This window comes from Rattus norvegicus, chromosome 1 (genome assembly GCF_036323735.1).
Source record: "Rattus norvegicus strain BN/NHsdMcwi chromosome 1, GRCr8, whole genome shotgun sequence".
Classification (NCBI taxonomy): domain Eukaryota; kingdom Metazoa; phylum Chordata; class Mammalia; order Rodentia; family Muridae; genus Rattus; species Rattus norvegicus.
The window spans coordinates 214901342-214917378 of NC_086019.1; the positions used below are offsets into that span (position 1 = coordinate 214901342).

Sequence of the window (16037 nt, forward strand, 5' to 3'; positions counted from 1 at the left end):
GTGTCCTTATCCCTGCAAACCTAACTTTCAAACTCTGAACGCTGTGCTCTGCTTCCCTCTGCTGAAATGATCTGCATTTTGCTCATTATGAATCTACTAGACAGAGTGTCATGTGTGAAAAGGGCCACCAGGGGTCAGCATGAGACAAGAACAACAGGAGGAGAGGATATCTCCTTCGTTCCTCCTGGCTAGAGAGAGACATTTCCTTAGTGAAAAGAACTGAAAGTCAATACAGAACAAGTGCAGAATGGCCAAAGTTCCTTGTCTGAGTGTCTGCAGAGAGAGAGAGAGAGAGAGAGAGAGAGAGAGAGAGAGAGAGAGAGAGAGAGAGAGATCTGGAATCCCAGAATTTAACCAAGTCATGTGGTGCTCAGATCAAACCCAAAACCTCATGCATGTTAGGCAGGTACCCTACCCACCGAGCTACCTCCCAAGCCCTGCTTGCAAACCTCTTGACTATCCACAGAGCACCAGCCAGGGATTTATCTGACACTGAGATCCAGACAAAGTCTTTTGCCATCAAAAAAGGGATCGTTATATTCTAACAAGGGGAAGACAAGCGCAGAGAATGACCTACAGTAACAAATAAATGTATCAAAACATGGAGTAGAGCAAAGCGGAAGAGAGACAAGTAAAAACAAAGTAAAAGTGTGTGTGTGTGTGTGTGTGTGTGTGTGTGTGTGTGCCATAAGGAAGCCCAGTATTCAGTACTAATTTCTGAAAAAAGAAATATATCAAAACACTAAGGTTGAGTGATAAACAGGAGCCAGATGGGATCCATTTTCAGTGCTGAGGAAAGCAGTTGTGAGGAAAGCGGTTGTGTTGTGTTTGATTTTGCTGTGCAATGCCTTTTTGCTATATGCAGGGGAGTGACAGTTGTTTTCTTAGTCTCTCCATACAGGGCGAAAATAATGTGCTGCTTAACATATTGGAACTTAAAACTGATTACTGCCTAATGAAGAGAAAATTATCATAAAGCAGGCTTAGCCAGGGGCTGGGTCATCTTCCGGCCTCCAATAACACAGACCTGAATGTGACCAGCTGCCCCCCCAACCTTCATTCACTGCCTGAGGTAAAGGCTCAGATCAGTAGAGCCTTTCAGACTTCTCATCTATGGAATGCCCAACAAGATTGCTAGAAAAAGTCAGTGCTACATCTTTCCTGGGTATTACCGAAAAATGCTGGTGCATATTTAATCATTTAATAATAAGATTTACTAATTTAATAATGCTAATTAATATTAAACTTAATAAAAATATTACATTTAATAATTTAATAATAAGCACAGCTGCCGTGGAGTTCACACCATGGTCATTCTCAACAATTTAAAAACATCTCACTGCCAGACAATAGTGACCCTGGCCTTTAGTCCCAGCACTTAGGAGGTAGAGGCAGGCAGATCTCTCTAAGTTTGAGGCCAGCCTGGTCTACAGAGCAACTTCCAAACACCCAAGGCTACACAAAGAAACCCTAAAAAAATAAAATAAAAAAACCCTCACACTGAAGAGACAGGCAGAAATAGGCCAAGAGATCTCTGTGCGTCTAAGGCCAGCCTAATCCTCATAGCAGGTTTCACAGGAGCCAGACCCTGTTTCCAAACATAAATAAATAAATAAATAAATAAATAAGCAAGCAAGCCCCTGTTTCCAAACATACATACATACATACATACATACATACATACATACATACATACATACATAGCTTAAAAATTATTGTGTCTATAACAGGACTAGAGAGATGGAAGGATCACTAGCTTGAAGTCAGCCTGAGTTACATAGTGAAAGACAAAATACAGAGAAAGAGAAAAAGGAGAGGAAGGAGGAGTAGAGGGGAGGAACACGTGAAACAGGAAGAGGAAAAAAATGAAATACTGATTCTCCCTACAATCTCCACAAAGACCAACACCCCACGCATACCGAACCTAACCCTAACCCTTCATCTGAAAGGAAGGGTCCTCCGCAATGTCGTTAACACTGTAACGTATTAAGTGACATTCAGGAAATAGCATTTACAAGGGAATCTTGTCCCACACATATCCTTTCCAGTATACTGGTCAAGCTCCCTGTATCCTCTTTGTCTCCTAACTTTCTTCCCAGATGCAGCTATCCCAGGGCCGCGACTCCTTTGGCTCTCCTAACGAGTTAGAAAAGCCATAATTCCATACTTCCACACGATGTCACTGTCGAGCTAGTCTGGCAGGGCTGTGCCGGCGCACCTAGCTGCTACCGGGCACAAAACTTGCTCTCTGGCCCTCCCCAGCGCCCAGCACAATGCAGGAAGCTATCTTCTCGGCTCTCACCAATAGAGTCAGAAGTTGTGGAGCCGGAGGTGGGGGGGCATGTTATGCAGCCTCTTGAACTACTTGCCTCCCCTCGACTACCCAGAGAGTCAACCTCAATCCCTGAAAATCCTCACCTCAGCTTTTGTCCGGGAACTAACACCTCCCACCTCTTTCTGTGGGAGGCTGCTCTACTGATCGCGGTTCCCTGGAGGCCACATTAGACATAGTGGCCTATCGGGCCTTAACGGGTCTTGAAGGAAACTTGGCGCCATTTCTTTCTACAGAAAAGATGACACAAAAGTACACATCTCTGGAAGGTGTACACACCACCTACCTAGGAAAAACAAATTAAAGACGCAATCTCTTGGCAACCAAGAAAGCCTCCTGAAAAAGTGGAAGGGAAATCCCAAATAACTTCTAAACCAGAGTGTGACGTTCAGCAATCTACTAAGAGATTGCAAGGAGAAATAACTCTCCCCATTTCGTGTAGCCAAGCAGAAAGTTCCCCCGTTAGAAACACTGTAGATGGAGGGAGGGAGGAATAGATGTATGAATGGATGGACGGACGGACGGACGGACAGACAGACAGAAAACAATGAAAGTCAATCCAAGCCTGGTGATTATGGTGGCCACCTATGTTTAATGTCCGTATTCAAATGAAAACCCCCTTTTCCCTGTGAATAAGACCGCCAAGTAGGTAGGAAGGTAACCTGTCATTTTTTGGAGCTAGACCCAATTGAAGTTAGGCTAGGATGCTGGGGCAGAAACTGTGTCATAGGGCACTGACTTCCTTGCTGGTTACATTTCAAAGAGATGCTTCAGGAGGTCTTATGAAAACACTTAGCGGGTGGGGTGGGAGGAAAACTGGAAGAAGGACTTAGTTGCCTCTGAAAGGATTTACAAGCAAGAGGCTGGTGAGACTCTGCAATACCAGGCGTCTACCGTAAGAAGGAGCTGCGGGAGGCTTTTCGATTCAACAGGGACAATTAAACTTTGTTGGTTTGGAACTGCCGGCACACAGCCTTCCCCTCCCCTTTCCTGAAGGACCAGGAGCAGCTGCCTACAAGGACAAAGGTGAACCCAAGGAGGAAACACACCAGCCACAGCACCATGCTCTCTGGAAATCTGTCCCCAAGAAAGCCAGGCTTCTGTCAAGCTGGCTGGAACTTGTTGGAGAAGAAACAAATGTTTAGATATTTGTCAAGAGTGGTTTTTGTTTTCACTCAACTGTTTTGTTTTGTTTTTAAGTTTCCAAAAATACAGAAAATTTGAAAGAATATATAAGATTCAAACTTTAAGGACAAAGGCTAAGACTCAAACTTTAAGGACAAAGGCTGCCTTAGGCAAACACCAGGTGGCTGGGACTTTAACACAGGGGCCAAAGAATTTAGGATAACACCTTGTTCCAGGAAATGAGCTAACAGCCCTTAGCAGTCCCGATCTACATGAATGAACTAACCAGGAAAAGGGAAGGGCTAGTTTCGAAAAGGGAAGGGCCCTTAGTAGTCCCCCATCCGCGTGCCAAAAATATCTCACCATTGATGAATGCAAGGGTCAGGTCTGTCCTCCACACGTGTATAAAAGATGTGTGCTTTTGTCATTCGGGATCGCCTCTGTCCCCATTACAGGGCCACCCCAGTGCACTGGATGACTAAACCTCTTGCTTATTGCATCGATCTCCGTCTCCGTGTTTTCATGAGTGGGACCTCCCGGACGTAGGCCTGATCAGGTCCTACAAATAGTCTGATGAACACCCCCATCTAGTCACCACTTAGACTCAGGAAAAAGACATTAGCAGAGTTCAGGCTCCAGAGTACTCACCACTGCATGAAAAATCGTGAAGGAGAAGCCAGACATGAAGGACTTGGAGGAGGAGAGGAAGAGTGGGAATGATGTAGGTGCAGGTGCAGAGTGTGTGTGTGTGTGTGTGTGTGTGTGTGTGTGTGTGTGTGTGTGTGTGTATCCATGTGCATGTGGCCCCATGACACCCTCAGATATCAAATGGGTGTGCAACCTTTAGAATGATATTTGCACAGACCCCATTCAGCATACCTTCCCATATGCTTCAAATCACCTTTGAATTATATAATATAGTGTAAATACTATGTTAACTACCCTTCAGTAGACTGAAACTCTAAAGGCAAGCACCACTGTGGCCAATTTTCATAATTTTTTTAAGACATCTCTACTGGCAGTCCTGGAACTCACTATGTAGAACAGGCTAGCTTCAAACTCACAGAGATCCGCCTGCCTCTGGACAGCCACACCGGACTCAGTGTAATTTGTTAAGATATTTTTGAAGTTAGGCTAGCACAGTGTTTCTCAACCCGTGAGTCGCAACCCCTTTGGAGTCAAAGGACCCTTTCACAGGGGTCACATAACAGATATCCTGCGTATCAGTCAGTTTCATTATCATTCGTAACAATAGCAAAATTACGGATCTGAAATAAGAACAAAAGTAGTTTTATGAGGGGGGGAGTCACAACATGATGAACTGTATTAAAGGGCCGTAGCACTAGGAAGGCTGAGAACCACTGGGTTAGCAGAACAGAGGCTGCAGAAGCTGCAGGTGCAGAGAGCCGGCTGCAGCACTTGAAAGCTGGCCAAGATAAGCCCAACTCAGGAAGACAAAGATCAAATGTCTCGCCTCATACGTGGAAACGAGACTAAAAAAAGATATGAAAGAATAAAGGCTGTTTGTGTAGAGGAAGGGAACCAGTGGGAAGTGGGGCTAGGGCCTGAGAGGTTACTGAGGGCACGAATGACCACAGTACACTACAGACATGTGTGAGAGTGTCATGACGAAAACATTTTGTAAAACTATCATGCTAACAAAGCTGGGTGTGGTAGCACATGCCTACAATCCCGGGATTTGGGGAAGTCAAGGCAGCAGGATTAAGGTCAAGGCCAACCTAATCTGTATAGTAAGAACCTATCTCAAAACAGCCATGGAGACCTGGTGTGGTAGTTTAAATGAGGATGGGCTCCCATCGGCCATAGGCTCATAAATTGGAATATTTGTTCACCGTTGGTGGAACTCTTTGAGAAGAATTAGAAGGTAAGGCATTGTTGGAGGAAGTGTTTCACTGAGGTAGGCTTTGAGGACACAAAAGCCTAGGCCATTTCTAGTCAGCTCATGCTCTCCACCTCCCATCTCTTCCCCCTTCCCTTCACTCCCTGCCTTGTGCTTATGGATCAGATGTGAGCCCTCGGCTACCGCTCAGTGCCATACCTGCCTGCTGCCATCCTTCCTGACATGATGGTCATGAACGCACCCTCTGAAACTGTAAGCAAGCTCCAAACTGCTTTCTTTTACCAGTTGCCTTGGTCCTGGTATCTGTTCACAGCAAAAGAACAATAATGAAGACACCTGGCAAAGAAGTTCAGTGCGTAAAGGGACTTCCTTCCAAACGTGAGGTTCATTACCTGGTACCCATAAGGCAGAGGGGGAGAACTGACTCTCACAAGTTGTCCTCTGACCTCCACATCATGCAGTGTAATGCGTGCACACACACACACACACACACACACACACACACTCACATACACAAATAACTGATAGATAAATTTAAATATAGAAACTAATAAAAATGATAAAACTAAAATCAGCCAATTGGAAAACAACAGAAATATACTAAATTCTGGAAGACATACAATTAAAAAAGAAAAACAAAACAAAACATTGTGACCTTTAAACCCATCAGTGTGCACCTCTGAAAGGCCTGAGCTCTTTAATGCATGGAATCACAGTTGCTCAAATACCTGAAGCGATAAAGCCGCACTCCTGGAATGTTTTCAAGGAAGGGATAAGCAACAGAGAAAACGACAGGGTGGGTGGGGTCGGGGGAGGGGGCTGATTTCCTGCTTGGTGCTCTACAAAGTCCAAGCAGTCCAAAGGACAATGGCTCTGAAAAGGAAAAAACAGAACACAGGGAGAAGATGAGGAGGTGAAGCAGCAGGGGACTGACCAGGAGTGAAGTCCCAGGCACAACTGGTGCTATCTGAGCTCACTTAACTACAGAGAGAATCAGAGAGAGTATCCTGTGAGCTCCAAACCCTAGAGGCAGAGCAGAGCTTGGAAAAATGGGGGAGTGTACTAGAAGGTGCTGAGAAAGGAGGCGACCACAGCCAAGGAAGGAGTGGAGCAGGGAGGATTGTAAACAGAGAAGTAACTCAACCTGATTTCCTTTCTTAGAAACCCTGGCTGCCAGTTGAAAAAGACAAAGGACCCTCAAAGCTGATGAACGCTTTTGGTAAAGCAGCAGGATGCAAAATTAGCCCAAAATTGAGTTACCTTCCTGCACCCCAACAACAAACCAAGCTGTAAAAGACATCAGGAAAAGAACTCCATTCACAATAATCACAAACGTGAAATAAAATACCTAGGAAAAAGCCTAACCGAGGAAAACAACGGCCGCTGCGGTGGAAGACTTAAGGTGAACGAGAAAGAAATTGAAAAGGACACTTGAAGGTGAAAAGATCTACCGTGCTCAGGGACCTGCAGAATCAACACTGAGAAAATGGCTGACCTACCAGAAGCCATCTACAGAGTCAATGAAATCACATTCAAAATCCTGGGGCTATTCTTCTCAGACACGTAAAAAACAATCTTAGAATTTATACGGACACTCAAAAGACCAAAGCGATCCTGGATGATAACAAAAACTGCTGGTGGTGTCGCCCATACCCGATTTCTGGTTCTAGAGAGCAGTATAACCAAAACAGTACAGAGCTGGCAATCAAAACAGCATGCAATCATCAGACTAGAATAGGTACAGGACCCAGGGGAGTCCATACAACTACGGCTGCCTGGCTTCTGACAGATATGCCAGAAATACACATTAGAGGGAAAACGGCCTCTTCAGCAAACAGTACTGGGAAAACTGGATATCTCTGTGTGAGATGCTAAAACTAGATGCTTACTTCCCACCCAGACCAAAACTCAATGCAAAGGACTGGAGAGACGGCTCAGTGGTTAAGAGCTGTTCTTAAGGAGGTCCTGAGTTCACTTCCCAGTACACCCACAGCAGCTCACAACAGTCTGTAACTCCAGTTCCAGGGGACCTGATTTCCTCTTCTGGTCTTCATGGGTACCAGGCCTGCATGTAGTGCACATACATACATGCAGGCAAACATGGGTACACATAAAATTTTAAAATAAATATATAAATTAAAACACCCTCATAGAAGAAAAGGGAGGGGGTGGGATAGAGGGTTTATGAATGGGAAACTGGGAAAGGGGATAACATTTGAAGTGTAAATAAAAAAATCCAATAACAAAATAATAATTTAAAACCTGAACTCCAAATGGAGCCATATAAACTCTGAAGCTCCACAGAGGAAAAGGCAGCAAGCACACTTTCAGCCTATGGCACAGGCAAAGGCTGGCTTGCTGGCTTGCTTTCTTTCTTCCTTTCTTCCTTCCTTTCTTTCTCTCTTTCTTTTTATAAGCCAAAATTTTATTTATCCATTTCTTGTATTTGAAGTACTCGTCGATGACATCCTGAGATTCTTTGTCATAGTCCTTAACCACCATGCAAGAGCAACCAACCACTTTCCGTGGTTTCCCCTCTCGGTCGATTTTACAGAGGCCTACCCCTTGTTGTCGTCAACCTTTACCAGGTTGATCTGCTGCTCAGCACAAAGCGCCTCCACCCGCTTGACATACATGGGCTCATCGCAGTCGGATGCAAGCACACAGAGAAGGGCGTGGCGCTTGTCTAAGGCTTTGGCAGCTTCGCGTATGCCACGTGCTAGGCCATCGTGGATGAGGGCGGTCTTCAGCACCTCTGGTAAAGCAGTGTTGACGTCCACTTCACCTCCAGCAGCTTTGCCTTCCTTCCTCGGCCGTGGCGGTGGATTACAGGTGACGCCAAATCTTGAACGCACCCTTGCTTCCGCCTCCGCTCAACTTGGCCGCGGCAGGGGAAAAGAGGCAAGGGCTTTCTGAATAGGACTCCAGTAGCACAGAAAATAAAAGCAACAAACAACAAAAGTAACCTCGTATCGTTAAAAAGCCCCTATACACCAAAGGAATCTCTCAGCTGAATGAAGAGGCAGTTCACAGAATGGAAGAAAATCTTTGCCAACTATATATCTGATGATTATAGCTAGCTAGCTAGCTAGGTAGGTAGGTAGGTAGGTAGATAGATAGATAGATAGATAGATAGATAGATAGATAGATAGATAGATAGATAGATAGATAGATACTAACTATATGAGTCATGTCTTGGAATTAACGAAGACTTCAAAAACTAAACGTCAAGAAAATAACCAGGGGCTGGAGAGATGGCTGCCCTTCCAGAGGACCAGGGTTCAATTCCCAGCACCCACATGGAGATTCATGACTGTCTATAACTCTAGTTCCAGAGGATCTGACACCCTCATACAGATATACACACGGGTAAAACACCAATACAGATGAAATAAAAATAAGTAAATATTTTTTTTCTTCTTTCTTTTTTTCAGAGCTGGGGACCGAACCCAGGGCCTTGCGCTTGCTAGGCAAGTGCTCTACCGCTGAGCTAAATCCCCAACCCCAGTAAATATTTTTTTAGAAAGAAAATAACCAAGCCAACTGAAAAATGTACAATGGAACTGAAAAGAGAGTCCTCAAAAGAAGAAATAAAAACTGTTGGGGGAGGGGATGATTACTTTCCTGTATGCTGTGTGCCACTCAGTGCCTGGCACCTGCAAAGGCCAGAAGAGGGCATCCGTAGATCCCCGGAACTGGACTTACCGACGGTTGTCAGCTGCCAGGTGGTGCTGAGAATGGAACCCAGGTCCTCGGGAAGAGCACCCAGTGCTCTGAACTGCCAAGCCATCTCTTCAGTCCCTAGTAAACACTTTTAAAAGTGTCCAGAATCCTTACCCATCAGAAAAACACAGATTAAACTACTTTAAGGTTGCAGCTCACACAGGTCAGAATGGCCATCTTCAAGAACTCAAATGACTACAAAGGCTGGCATGGATGTGAGGAAAGGACAAACCTCCACACACTGTTGGTGGGGGTGTAAACTGGGGCCGCCACAGTGCCAATCCGTCTGGGTGTTTCTCAAAAGACCAAAAGGACAGCCACCACAGGACGCAGCTGCATCACTCCTAGACAATACCGGAAGAACTCCATATTCCACTGCAGAGAATCTCATCCACCCAGGTTCATTGCTGTTCTAGTCACAGCGATCGAAACAGCCTAGATGACCTCCCACTGAGGAACAGATAGTGAAATGCAGCACATACACACAGTGGCGTGTTACTCAGCTATGGAGGAAAATGAATCACAAAAACTGTAGGTAAATGAATAGTACTGGAAAAAAAAAACAGTATACTGAATGAGGCGACCCAGACCAGAAAAACAATCACGTATTCTCTGTCATATGTAAATCCCAGCTTCTCCTCGTTTGCTGTGTGTGTGCTTAATCTGGAGGACATATGGAAGCCAGGAAACCACAGACAGGTCACTGGGGACGGTGCAGTAAGGGGTTTGGGGTGGGGGGCAGAGAAAGGAACGTAAAAATGGCTACTACTGGGAGCAGAAAGGTTGAAGCATAGAGGTAGGTTGGGGTAAGAAATGAGAAGATGGCCAGAGGCTTAGCCAAAATGAAGGATGCTTGAAAACTGTGGAAGCCTATGGTTTTCCAACCAAAGAAACAAACTTGGTTAGCAGAGACAGTAGAACACAGGTCACTTGAAAGGAGACAAGAGGAAGGCTTGAGGTTAAAGGTTTAAGTGGATCTAGGGCTATTGGGGAGAGAACAGGGTAGGGGTAGGTTATTCAAAACTCAAGATACATAAAGAAACCTGATGGAAATCCACTAGTTTGTAAGCTAGTTTAAAAAAAAAAAAAAACATAGTACATTTAAAAAAGAAAAGAAAAAGGAATTTGAATAGAAGTAACCAGTGTAGGTGGACAACATTGTTCCCAAAGGCATGAGTTATTCAATGAAAATCGCAGTACCAGGCACACGATATCTCCCTGTGAGTTGCTAGTCAGCAAGGCTGCAGAGATGCCCAAAACAACACAAGCTATTGCCATTCCTTCAGCATTGCAGTAGAACTAGACGGTAAGTAGTACAGACATGGGGCGGGGGTCTCTGTTACTGAACACACTGCTCATGTTTGTGGGAAATGTAAAAGTATTATCTTTTCCACCAAAGGGTTAAGCAAGATAAAACTTCTCTTTAAGAGCATTGTAAAGAAAATACTTAGAAAATTTTAAATTCCTCTGGGTCAGCACTTCTTGAAATCAAAATATATGCTCAAGTTTCATTTCTCCCTAGGATACGTGCTGTTCTGTATGCTAGAATGTTAGCTCCAGTTCAGACCACTCAGAGTAAGGCAAGGAATCCCTTACATTAGGAATAAAAACCCAGAAGAACCCCCCTACACACACACACACACACACACACACACACACACACACACACACACACACACTGGGTGCATGTGTCAGCCATTAGTAAAATGTTTGAGGGCTTTGGTTTGGATCATCCTCAGGACCCAGGGATTGTAAAATCAGAGTGCAGTGGCATCTGTCTGTAAACCAGCATCGAGGAGCGAGAGATGGAGACCAGCAGACTCCTGGAGCTCACTGGCCAGTCAGTCTAACTGCTTCAAGAGAGACCCTATTTCAAGGTAGATAGCCCAAGGAAGATATTCAACACTGACCTCTGTCTGGTCTGTGTGTGTATGTGTGTATGTGTGTATATATACATGAACATACAAACACACACATAAAACTGCCCATGATTGAAATGGCAAACCTTATTCTAATTTTATTCTAAATATATTCTATATTTATTAGTTTTAATAGCATTTTAATTTATTCTTTTAAATTTTTATGCATTCATACAACACATATTTATCATATCCATCTACCTGTACCACTCTAAAATTCCTCCTAGTGTCCCCCACCCAGTCTCTTTCCCAACTTCATGTCATTTGTAATCAATAATCACAAGTCCAATCAGTTCTGCCCATATGATCTTGGAGCAGAGAGCTCCTTCGGGGCATGAGCAACCTTCCAGAAGGAAGAAAAGTGACTCTCTCTCCCTCAAATAGCTATCAACTGCCAACTATTCCTCTACTGGGATCCCTCCCGTCCACGCTAGAATTTTGGTTGGCTTGATTTGCTGCAAGTTTTGTGCAGGTAACCACAACTGTTATGAGCTCCAGGAGCTTTCTGGAGCAGATCCTGTGAAATCAACACCCTGATTTTACAAATCCCAGAGTGCTGGAGATCCAAATCCAAACCCTCGAGTACTTTACTGAGCCATCTCCCAGCCCTATTTTGTTTTCTGAGACAGTGTCTTATGTATCCTCCAGCCTTAAGTTCTAGAGTGCTGGGATTGCAGGCATGCCCAGACACCACGCATCTCTGTGAGAACATCTCTGTGGCCTTCTGCATATCTACAGTATTGAGCAATGACCACCACTGCCCACCTCCAGATTGTCATGGGAAACAGAATTCTGAACTTATTAAGCAAACTCCCCTTCCAAACCCCTCTCATCATATGCAAACCTCTATTCTAATTCCTGCATGTTTTAATTTTCCCTTTCTAGTGCTCCTTATATGCAAAATTATAGTTATCTGATTTTGTATCTTGTTTCACTAAGAAAAATATGTAGAGGGCTCATTAATGTTGTAGTATATGACGACGTTTCAACCCTTTTTAATTCTTAATACATGATTCGATTGTATACACATGTATTACTTTCCCCCATTCATCCGGTGTTGATGGAGGGCCTGATTTCACCAACATGTCTGATTCCAACTCCTAAAGCCAGTGCAGTGACTCCCTGTGGCCGCCAGAGGACGCATGGGGACCACAAGGCCGGCACTTATGGAAGCTGTTTATGGAAAAAGAACCAGAAGCCTGGTTTTGCGCATATTAAGTAAGGACAGACTCCCGCATGTGAAAGGGAAGCTGGCCGGGCCTGGATGTGGGCCAGAGAGGTAACCGTTCTTTCAAATCGGTTAATTGGATTCAATTGGAAGAAAAGAAGCACGGAGATCCACTCGGAAGAAGCTATCCCTGTAACCCTGATCCAGTACCACACCCCACCCCCAAAATGGAAAGATTCCACCGACCACCCACAGCTTTCCTGCAAGCTGTCCTCCAGTGTGAGCCGCCCCCAGCGGGAGCTCGGAGAGGAGGATGGGAGAGTAAATCCAGCAAGGATTGAGCTTGGTTCCTGCCTTTTCCCCAACAAACATGATGTGTTCAACCTGTGGCTTGAACGTTTCACAGAGAAGGAAATTGAAGCATGGTGCTGTTACCGCAGAGACCAGAGCAAATGCAAGAGGCAAGGTCTGAATGCCACCCAGGGGCTCATGAGAACTTCTCCAAGCCCACTGACTGGATTTCTCTGTAATGAGGGTCTAGTGCTTCATTCCACACTTCATCACAGAATGGGATTTGGCCCCAGAGTCTGGTCCACAGGGCCTCTGTTATGCCCTGGCTTGGCTTTTTGGTAGCCACCTCACACTGGCCAGAATTTCCACCAGTGTAAACCCCTCCACTTTTCTCACATGTACTGGGACTGAGACAGCTCTCCCCCACTGCAGCCCTTGCAGCTGGGTCTTTGGATCTGAGTGCAGGAACTGACATTTATCCCTGTCAGATTCATCTTGTTCACTCATCTGACAAACATTTGTTCAGTGCCTACGCAGTACCAGGTGCTGGTACTGAAACGAGAGACACGTCCCCTGCCCTTAAGAAGCTCTCACTGACATCAATCCTGTCAGTAGCCACCAGTTGCTAAGTACCTACTCTATGCCAGGCACACGAGGCTAGTGTCATAGCCATGAGTTGTTTCATGACCTCTCACAACTCTGCAGTGTGGGTGGCATTGTCTGAATTTTGCAGATGGGAAAGACAAAATTCAGAAGGCTTATGTGGGCTGGGAAGACTGCTAACTTGGTAAGATGCCGTCTGTGCAAGCATGAGGCCCTGGGTTCAGGTCTCCAACACCCACATAAAAAGCCAAGCACAGTTTCTGTGGAAGCAGATAAGTAGAGTCCTGAAACTCATTGGCCAGCAGGCCTAGCTGAATCTCTGATCTTTGGGTTCAGAGAGAGAGAGAGAGAGAGAGAGAGAGAGGAAGGAAGGAAGGAAGGTGGGGGCTGGAGAGATGGCCTATCAGTTAAGAGCACTTTCTCTTCCAGAGGACCCAGGTTCAAGTTCCAGTATCCATGTGGCAGCTCACAACTATTCATGGTAACACGGTGACTTACAGATACACATAGGGCCAAAATGTTCATAAATAAATTTTAACTTTTTTCAAATAAATAAAGATGAACAGTGGTTGAAGAAAGATACCTGTGCTGATCAGTAATTTTGTCAACTTGACACAAGTGGGAGAGAATCTCAACTGAGAAAATGCCTCTGTAAGACTGGTCTACAGCCAGGTCTGTTGGGCATTTTCTTAGTTAATAGATGTGGGAAATCCTAGTAAACTAGGTGTGGGTCTGCCCATGGGAAAGTAGTCCTGGGTTAAATAGGAAAGCAGGCTGAGCAAGTCATGGGAAGTAAGCCAGAAAGCAGCACTATCCATGACGTCTGCTTCAGCTCCTGCCTCCAGGTGTCCTGCTTGAATTCCTATACTGACTTCTCTTAAGTCATGGACTCCAACCCCAAGAAGAAATAAACCTTTTCCTCCCCAAGATGCTTTTAGTCATGCTGTTTATCACAGCAATAGAAAACAAACTAAAACAATACACCATACACACACACAGGCACATACACACACACACACACACACACACACGCACGCACGCACGCACGCACGCACGCACGCACGGCATGCTCACTTGTGTATGTGGCAGGCAGGCAGCAGGTGAACCCCAGCTCAGCTGTCATCTCTAAAAGAGAAAAATGTTAACTGACTTGTGGGAAGTGACCTTGCTACAAAGAAGCAGCACCCAACATTCCCATTGCTCTGGATTCTGAGTCTCTCCCACTTAGACTTCCTCTATTCCAGCTTTGGAGTCTCATCAAACTCTGATGAAGTTTACTTACCTGAATTTCATCAACCGTGTTGTAGAAACTGGGCTGAGCAGAGCCCTGAGGTGGGACAGCAGGCTCTGATACTCCATTAATGGTGAAAGACCCTGTGTCTTCAGCTATGTGAATTCACCGACTGGATGCCACCTGATCCTACCACCCTCAGCCCGTCTCAGACGCTCTGCCTTGATCAAGGAGCTGTGTATCTGGACCCGACTGCCAAGTCCTCCCCATGTAGGTGCCAAGCTTTATCTGGCCCTTGCCTTCATCATAGTCAAATTGCATCTGCCAATCTCCCTCACAAGGACCAAAAGAAAAGCCTGAGGCCTGGGGACAATCGATTTGGTTTGGGGCATTTCCCCTAGCATCGGTGGCGTCTTCTCTATGGTACCATCTGCTCCTGACAACTCAGCCCACCTTGACCACTCAGATCTTCTGCCACCGACTTCACTGAGGGAGACCCATGACAAAGCAAGCCTGTGCACCAGCCTTGGGCAGACTACAAGACAAGCTAGGAACGTGCACTGTTTGTGTGGGAGAGACTTCTCAATAAACTTCAAGCTTCCAGTCAGTACCCAAAGATACAAACCTCCATAGGATTGCTGCCTCGAGGCACTCACAGACGTGTCCGCCCTTCTCACAGCACCCATCAGACCACTGTCACTGTGCTCATTTTACAACTAGGGATGTGAAGACCCAATAAGCAAGACCCAGAGCTGATCTCTGCCTCTGCTAAGCTTGCATTTTTGAAAACAACCCAGCTTCCAGGCCCCCAAAAGGATAAGAGAGTTGAGCTCTACTGTAAACATCCCCACAGGCAAGGGAGGTAACTTCAATCCTTTTGTATATTTTTAAATTTATTTGTTTATTTTACGTATGTGAGTACCCTTTCCCTGTCTTCAGACACACCAGAAGAGAGCATCAGATCCCATTACAGATGGTTGTGAGCCACCATGTGGTTGGTGGGAATTGAACTCAGGATCTCTGGAAGAGTAGTCAGTGCTCTTAATTGCTGAGCCATCTCTCCAGCCCCATGTTTAATCTTAAAACGACTCTCAAAAGGTTGTCTAAAAGCCTCCCATTTATACTTTTGTCCCCGAGGTATGTCTATTAAACATGAAACTACCGGATTCCTGTCACAAGGCTGAAGAGTGACACGCATGCCACAGCCAGGCCTTGCTGTCACAGCCTTATAATCCACTGGAGAAGACCAGTAGCAAACAAGCATGTGACTTCAAGCATCTGAGAGTGCTATAAGACCGTATCGTAGCACACAGGAAGATGGAGGTAAGAGCTGTGCCAGCCGAGTGGTCTGGGAAGACCTCTCTGAGGAAGTGGCATTTGAGAAGCTAAAAAGGAGCTGGCCTTAGGACCAAGAAACACAAAGGAGTGCAGTCCAGTGCCAAATCCACCCACCCCTACTGTGGATATCACCCTAAGGACGGTTAGAGACCCCTAGGATGCCTGCCACCTGGCAGACTCTATGGTTCCTGTTCTTTCTGTCTTCCTTCTGTGAGTTTGTGAGCCTCCAAGGTGTTGTGGTTTCTTCTTTATTCTTCTGCCTATTCCTTCAGGAAGCCCAGCCCAGGTGCTGGATAAATATTTAACCAGGTCCTAATTACACCTAACAAGATAAAACGATAGCGTGTACAATCACAAACACACTATTTAGCCAAGTCATAATTAAGCCTGACACAATATAAGTATCCCTCCTCCAACCACAAACATATTAAATTATATGAAGATGG

The 16037-nt window shown here is 45.3% G+C and overlaps 1 protein-coding gene across 7 annotated transcripts in view; it reads right to left on the reverse strand.

Moving 5' to 3' along the window:
• Slc22a25 (solute carrier family 22, member 25) overlaps positions 1-16037 on the reverse strand; it is a 188699-nt gene that overhangs the window by 133505 nt on the left and 39157 nt on the right. For 2 of the 7 annotated variants that reach the window (XR_010060881.1, XR_010060898.1), the window contains exon 2: positions 5517-5621. The exons of 4 other annotated variants lie outside the window; for them this stretch is intronic. The gene's annotated coding sequence lies outside the window, so the exon portion shown is untranslated. Of the gene's footprint in view, positions 1-5516; positions 5622-7580; positions 7875-16037 lie in introns of those variants that run through there. One more of the 7 variants, XR_010060928.1, reaches the window with a different exon arrangement.